The 6,424-nt window shown below is 36.6% G+C and overlaps 2 long non-coding RNA genes across 2 annotated transcripts; one reads left to right on the top strand and one right to left on the bottom strand.

The window, feature by feature from the left end:
• LOC107697247 (uncharacterized) lies at positions 1-2,238 on the top strand. Its single transcript, XR_001635175.1, has 3 exons — positions 1-366; positions 473-644; positions 994-2,238. It is a non-coding gene; the product is annotated as an uncharacterized LOC107697247 (long non-coding RNA).
• Positions 2,239-4,474: 2,236 nt separating this feature from the next.
• On the bottom strand, positions 4,475-5,185 carry LOC107697248 (uncharacterized). Its single transcript, XR_001635176.1, has 3 exons — positions 5,125-5,185; positions 4,946-5,051; positions 4,475-4,815 (listed from the first exon to the last, which is right to left on the bottom strand). It is a non-coding gene; the product is annotated as an uncharacterized LOC107697248 (long non-coding RNA).
• Between the last annotated feature and the right edge of the window lie 1,239 nt (positions 5,186-6,424).

Raw genomic sequence — 6,424 nt, 5'->3', positions numbered from 1 at the left:
CTCGCGTGTGTATTCTATGGCGGACGGTTCACAAATAGTTAGAGAGTTGCGCAACTTAGCGAATGAAGTCGATAACAACGCATCAAATGATTATGTGTTGTTTAGATTAGATGTGCTTATCGATGTTTTAGAAGAGCTATTTGCCGATATGGATGTCGAAGTACAGCCTGAAGTTTTAGGCTATTCCCAGCACATTCAATCTCTGTGCGAGTCAGATTGTACTACGATGGGACGTCCATTGTACTTGCTTCCGATAAGCACAATTTAAACTTACCTCTCAATGGGTCAAACTGCTGGAAACATTGCAAAGTTGTTTGGTGTCAGTGAAAGAACTATCCGGAATAGGATGGAGCAACATGGTTTAAGGTAAGCAGCAGCTCCTAGTAGCCTAGCCTTATAACCTACGTAGCTTTCACATTAGTGTTTATATTTGTGTTGTGTGGCTGATAATGGGTTTATTTTATTCTCATAGAGTAAGCGACCTGTTTTCAGCTCTGGAGGACGCTGAACTGGATGCTTTGGTAGAAGATGTACTAAAGCTCACCCAAATGCCGGATATAAACTGATGGTTGGACAAATCGGTGCACAGGGCTTCGAGTACAGAGGAAGGCGGGTTTTGTACTTTGACATATTAGCATCCCTGGGTAAAAAGCATGTAAAATAGAAATAGACAATTACGTTTTTTTTATATATATATACAATACAATTATTTATACAATACAAATTTTTTTTTTTACCTGTGCATTACTGTGAAGCTCCTTTGAAATGGTGTCAGTGTTGCAGAGTTCATTATTACAGGATTTTAAGCTAGTAAAACATCTCAGAAGTGTCCTTATTGAGCTCAGTTGATTTCAAGTTTTTGTATTCACGTCTGATAGTGTCAGTACAGTAATATTTTTGAATATTGTCTTTTAGGTCCCCACTGAGCATGCCAAAGGTGAACTCAAAGACTGGAATGTTTACTATGCATATTGATGAATTTACTTTTTGTAGGGCGACGTGTTCAAGAATCCATGAGACGCGTGGATCCTCAGGGTGTCCTTATGTGTCTTCAACTGAACCCCCGGAGGCGTAGAAAATACACAGTCCCTGCACCCAACAGTTTATGGCACATCAATGGTAACCATAAGTTAATAAGGTATGTTGACAACAGTAGAATATTATTTATCATGTTCATCTGGATGTGTTTTCTATTTCAGACTGAATAGGAAATGGTTGTACAGTTGAACAAAAGAAAATTAAAGCATGAATGTGTAATAGGAGGGATGTGTGTTCATAGTTTAATTCAATGCAGATCAAGATCACTTTATCACAGTGATTCTCAGCATTTAAATTTCATAACTTACCATGTAGACCGCAAGTGTGAATTTGTTGGGGTAAGTTTGGAAGAACTTTGTGATAAGATGGCAATCAGACCTGTCCTCTCCAGCCAAAATCCTCAATACACTGTTCTAAAATGTATAGCTGAATGTTGTTTTTCACAAGAAGGATCTTTCTCGTGAACCTAAATTTCCAACTGTTATGAAATATTAATATTCATCCAGCAAGATCATATAATAAGTAATTGGATAATGTCATGTGATGCCATTGTGTGTGTGTGTGTGTGTGTGTGTGAGGCTAAGGAACTGAGGAACGTGCTTGGATGAGTGGTGAAACATTAATCAGCAGAGAAACATCCATTTGACTATTTTGAGAATTTTGATAGACATTGTTGGTGTAATTATACGAGCAGATCTTTCTGATTGTGTTGTTAAAGGTCCAGTAGGGATTTCTGAGAAAGACTGTTGATATTTGAAATCACCGAAGCAAATGTCCCTACCTAAAAGGATAACACCCCTATTTTGATAGCTCTGCCTCCAAATTCGTGAAGACCCCTATGTTATGCGACACAGGCACCTCTCCCATCATGAGAGAAGAGTGAGAAGCAGATTCTCTCCTTCAACATCTCTGAACCAACTGACGATGTTCACCTGGAGACTATTCAAACGTTCAGTTAATCTAGTCTAATGTTATAATCTTTATTAAATCAAATTTTGGTAAAACATCTTAATAAAGAAATATTGTCTATTTCACAGGTGTTCATATTATTTTGTCCAACCCCTGTATGTAAAAGGTATCGTCTTAAGTATGTGATATAATGTTTTGGCTGTTTTGATTTACTATAGAAAGTAGAACGTGTTTTATATCATTACTCAAAAGCCTAGTTGTTAATATTGTTGAAATTAATTTTCTTATATCTGTTCCGGGTGGCGTATTGTGGTTCATGGTGGCATTGATGGCTTTAGCCGTCTAATTGTATATTTGAACGCTGCCACCAATAATAAAGCTGCTACAGTCCTGACAAGCTTTTTAGAAGGTGTCAACCTGTATGGTGTGAGGTCAGATAAAGGTGGGGAGTGTCATGGTTTCCACCAGAGGAGAGAACAGAAACTCACACATCACAGGGAAGAGTGTCCACAGTCAGAGGTATAATCAAACATATACAATGCCTTACTAAGTTTTCAGGCCCCTTGAAAATTGTTTTGTTTTACAGAAATGCAAACAATTACCAAGATATGCATGGTTTCTAGATAAATAAAAGACTACTATGATAGTTAGAAAATTAGTCTGTAATGAATGGAAAACTAAATCCCCACGTCTTTAAAATAGATTTTACTTTTTAATTCCCATTTTAGGCTATGGAAGCTCCACTTCATATACAACATTATGAATGTTGGTCCTTGAAGGTCCTAGTTTAAAAGTCTTTGTATTTTGGCTTCCTTTACTGTTAGGATTAATTCCCATTTTAGGCTATGGAAGCTCCACTTCATATACAACATTATGAATGTTGGTCCTTGAAGGTCCTAGTTTAAAAGTCTTTGTATTTTGGCTTCCTTTACTGTTAGGATTGAAAGGTTGTGGAGAGATGTTTATGCTGGAGTGCTTGATCTCTTCTACACAATCTTCACCAACCTTGAGAATGACGGGCTTCTGAATCCAGATGATGAAGTGCATCTCTATGCCCTCCAGCGGTGTTTCTTGCCACATGTACAGAAACACCTTCAGTACTTTCAGGATGGCTGGAACCACTACAAGTTGCGGACAGAAGGAGACCAGTCACCAATACAGCTCTGGTTAAGTCATCAACTTCAAGACCCTATCCAGGTATTTATATCAGAGCTGGTTAGCAATTATGACACATGAATTAGGATGGCTAGATTAGAAATTAGATGATAGATTAAAAATAGCAGATATAGATTAAATATATTAGATAGATAGACAGGTAGGTGTAGAAATATTAGATAGATTGGAAATTGTGCCATCTTAAATGAGTCCAATTGGCTTTGGTGTGATTAAATTGAGTTTTTAGTCTTGGCTCATCAGAAGATTCTGTCCATATAAGTCTATGGGATTTTTCTGCATTTTGGCCAAATTAGGAAAACCATAAGTTAGATCAGTTAGACACGATATAGCAACCCGAGTCAGAACAGTCTGAGCTGAGTTTGGTGGATGTAGAGTTAAAGCTGTAGGAGGAGTCAGAAAATTTTGTATCAGAAGAAGTTTAAATAGCATTTCAGTAGGTTTGCTTTCTCAAGCCAACGTAACTACTGTATAAATTGTACTATTTGGTGCTTAATGAGCTCTGGCAGTAGGACAGATGTTTGTTTAATTTATTAATAATAATTTAATTATCAATTGTCTATTACAGGTAGATGCCATGCAATATGGCATTGACTGGAGAGGGCCATGTGGTCATCATGAACCTGGTGTGGTGATCCCTGAAGTACAAATACAACACCAACTTACACAGGAGGATGTTGAAAGATTCCCAGACCCAGATGTCCCCCTTTCTAATGTGTTGGAGGTGTACAGAGAGACTGTAATGTTATTATATGAAATGCTTCAGTAGCAAGACTACACAACTTCAAAGAGTGAGCATCAGCAAGTTTTGCTTATGTTGAAAACAATTATATACATGCCTGTTTTGACCTATTATCAACATTGTTTAAATATTTGATCCACTAGTTCTTTTCGCAGTCATTTATTAATGTTAATGCTATAAAAACCCATAAAAATATATAATCTGTAAAGAACCATGCATGGTCAACTGAATTTTTTAATTGAATTTGTGTAATGATGGCTTTGAACAGTCCTGTACCAAAGTCAATAAATGTTTAAAATAACTTTTTGACCAAAGCTTAGTTTGGTGTAACTTTGACAACAAGGTTCTGAATACATGTCAAAATTGCTTACAAAATTCACAGGCTGGCTTTCCAGGAAGAAAAAAGTGGGGCATTTTGACATTTAGTGCCAGTTAATAATAACTCTTGCATCCAGTGAATGTCCTTAGTTGCTCAAACTACTTCCAAACCATTTAATAAAGCTAAAATATCTAGAACAGTATCTTTTTAGTACATCCAAGCAAATAAATTCTTACATTTCTTATCAAATGTTATTTTGGCATCGCCTTGTCAAATACAAAGCTCTGAACACTGCAACATACCAAACAGGTTTGAGATCTTCTGACTGAATATCCGATTTAGACATGAAAAATGTAGAAAAATTAAACACTAACTCCAGTAGAAATATGGCATCTGATATTATTTGTAACACAAACTTAGACCATTCCAAATCCATAATCTGAGCTCCAAATAGCAGCTAAAATATCTCTCTCAAAGGCAGCATAGTCCTTGTAATGACTAGGAAGCTTGAGAGTTTGATAGCATGTGGAAGACTTGGGTAGGTTTCCATCCACCACCTCAACGTCTAGGCTCCTGGGCAGCACATCCCATCCAGTCCAGAATTTTATTAGAAACCACAAGATATTATAAGAAACTGCATAAAAAAAAAAAAAAAGTGCACATCAGGAAACTAAGATAATTTTACAAATCCAGATCATGACCCTTTTTTATTTTTTTATTGTAGAATCTACAGCAAAAAGTCAGTTAATTTCTCATATACTTACAATTTCCGATGAAGGTGCGAAGGAATCCGGTGAGCCTACATGTGTCTTCAAGAGAGGCCTCACTGTCTTCATCATGTGTTGGCCAAATTATCCTCTCTAAATTCATCTGACACATTGACAACATTATCATTACTAAAGAATTGTAGAGCTCAATATTACATAAATGGTCCATATCTTACTAGTGGGGTGTACACTGTATCACAAGTCCTAGGAAAGAGAAGAGGAATAGTGTCTTTCCTCAGAAAGCAAAGGCCAGATCAATGTTTCACTGTTTGGATTTTAATAGGCAAATACTTAAAAGTCAATATTGTATTGACAATGCAAGAGGTGAGCACTCTGTAAAGTCTCCAGCACATCCAAAAGACTTTTACTGAGGTTAATGTCAGGACTCATGTGCCAATTCATGTGTGAAAATGATTCCTAATGGTCCATTCCAGCCATTCTTTCACAACTTGAGCCTAATCAATCTTGACACTATCAAGCTGAGATAGCGGCACCTTGTGTTTCCAGATATTTTTAGCAACTCAAACCCACCACCTTGTCTGAGTTTTGGAAAAGCCTCCACGATGACATCCTTACATTTTTGGGGATCTGCATGGCATCCTTTACGAATAATAATAACCAAAAGATAAAATGTAAGATACTAGGACAAATCTGACAGTTATCACTTATCTTTGACTTTCAGTTCAGTACAGTTTTGAAAGCTCCGGACAACTTTTGTTAAAATTTTAGTTAAATGACTACTGACAGGCCTTACTATTTTTCAGTTTTGGGTCACCACTGAGTTCCATAGTATTTTGTCGTACTATGGAAGTCAATGGTGCCCCAAACCTGTTTGCTGACACGCATTATTTGGATTATTTTTTTGTGTTTAGCAGAACAAAGAAGTTTATACAGGTTTTTAAAAATTTGAGGGCGAGTAAATAACAGAATTAAAATTTTTTGGCTGAACTATCCCTTTAACAGTACAGACGATACATAAGAATTAATAATCCAAATGTGTTCACGAAAACCTCACTTTTAAACAAAACTCTAACATTCCAATAAGCTGCTTTTTACATACCTCGGAAGGTGACACGTTTCTCCCCTAACCCAGCAGAGAACAATCTGTCTTTTGCACAGCGACTGGGTACTAAATCTGCATTTTTGTCATCAAGACAGCAGAAGTTATGCGTAAAGCTGCAGGATACTGCACGACTCATCACAGGCAAGCTTGTTCGTCTTGCAAGTCCTCTTCCTCTGTTGTAAGGCGTAAATAGTCTTGCAACTTCAGCTAGAAAGTAAGAAAAGTAAACACACCAGTCATCGTTTTAGAAGTGATAAGGACAATAGTAACTGAATTGCAATACCATTTTTTCCTGACCTTTGTCAAATTGACAAGTTTAATAAAACTATTTCTTTCTTTTAGAACTTTGGCCAAAAAAAAGCAAAAACACTACTGAACAATAACCACTAATTTCTATAATATTTTATTCGACA

This window comes from Sinocyclocheilus anshuiensis, unplaced genomic scaffold (assembly GCF_001515605.1).
Source record: "Sinocyclocheilus anshuiensis isolate Anshui unplaced genomic scaffold, SAMN03320099.WGS_v1.1 scaffold1786, whole genome shotgun sequence".
Lineage (NCBI taxonomy): Eukaryota > Metazoa > Chordata > Actinopteri > Cypriniformes > Cyprinidae > Sinocyclocheilus > Sinocyclocheilus anshuiensis.
Note: the sequence above shows the minus strand (reverse complement) of the source record. Positions and strands in the feature narration are given on the sequence as shown.